This window comes from Galeopterus variegatus, unplaced genomic scaffold (genome assembly GCF_000696425.1).
Source record: "Galeopterus variegatus unplaced genomic scaffold, G_variegatus-3.0.2 Scaffold10624, whole genome shotgun sequence".
Classification (NCBI taxonomy): domain Eukaryota; kingdom Metazoa; phylum Chordata; class Mammalia; order Dermoptera; family Cynocephalidae; genus Galeopterus; species Galeopterus variegatus.
The window spans coordinates 4,178-5,259 of NW_007736735.1; the positions used below are offsets into that span (position 1 = coordinate 4,178).

Genomic DNA, 1,082 nt, shown 5'->3' on the forward strand with positions numbered 1-1,082 from the left:
GGACTGGGGCTGGGCCTCGCCACAGGTGGGGCTGGTGGTGTGCAGGGGGTCTGGGGCCCAGCAGCGTAGGCGTGCTCTTCCTCTACCTAGGGAGGCTAGTGCTTTGCAGACACGTTTCTTCCTGTCCCACTACCGCCTGGAAAATTCTCTTTGCTTCTAGTTCATTTTCCTGCAAGAGAAAGAATTGGATTGATCCAGCCCACCCTTTCTTGCCATTCCGTAGATTTCTGGCCAGCTTATGTATTGGCTGTCTTGGGGCCAGAGGTCTATCCCCATTCTAATCACTGATAACTGTTGGCAGGGATTAGGGGAAACGTACAGTGCTGTGGTGGTGGTGTTCTCTGCAAGGCTGGGGATGGGCAGGCACCTGCCCCCTATTCTCTGCCACCTACGCAGCACTTTCTCCCCATGCACAGTTTTTACAGTGCTCCACCAATGTGTCCCAGCTCTTAGTCCCCTCCCAGGCGGGGACCTCTGCACCCAGCAGCAGTACCACAGGTGGTCATACTCACTTATCCACAGGTGGATCCACTGAGCAGCTGGAGGACTGCCTGCCAGGTTGAGTCCACAGTCTTCCTACGTGGTCCATTCTTCTCTGACACAGTCTGATGATGGCTCTGAAGAGGGTTCTGTCTTAACCACTCATCCTGGCCCCCTTGGTGTGCTAGCATCCTGTCACACACACATGCCGTCCCCTTGATGGTCAAGGATGGTCACTCCAGCCCTGCTGAGCTGCTTGTTTGCTTAATCCCTCAATGGCACGAGGGAGATGATGTGGCCAAGGGGAGGTCTCAGCTTCCAGTGCAGTCTCGTGGTTCCAGGTCACTGATAGCAGTGCTTCAGGAGAGCAGCGCCCAGGGTCACAGGGATGGAGAGAAAACATTTTGGAGAGTGTCTTCAGGGGCACTTGAGTGGCCCCACCTGCACCTGCATCTCCTGGTTTTCAGACTTCTGAGTCTGGGCTCAGGGAAGGCCAGTCCCACTCGGTGGTGGCTGGCCAGCACGTGGTCTCTGCCCTCAGGTCTGGGGCTCATGTCTGGTCTCCTTTGGCATATCTTGGAACTTCCCTGAAATTGCTGATG

The 1,082-nt window shown here is 55.8% G+C and overlaps 1 protein-coding gene across 1 annotated transcript in view; it reads left to right on the forward strand.

The window, feature by feature from the left end:
- LOC103610117 (thioredoxin reductase 3-like) overlaps positions 1 to 1,082 on the forward strand; it is a gene marked incomplete at its 5' end in the record, with an annotated part of 35,011 nt that overhangs the window by 3,704 nt on the left and 30,225 nt on the right. The gene's annotated exons all lie outside the window — the stretch shown is intronic.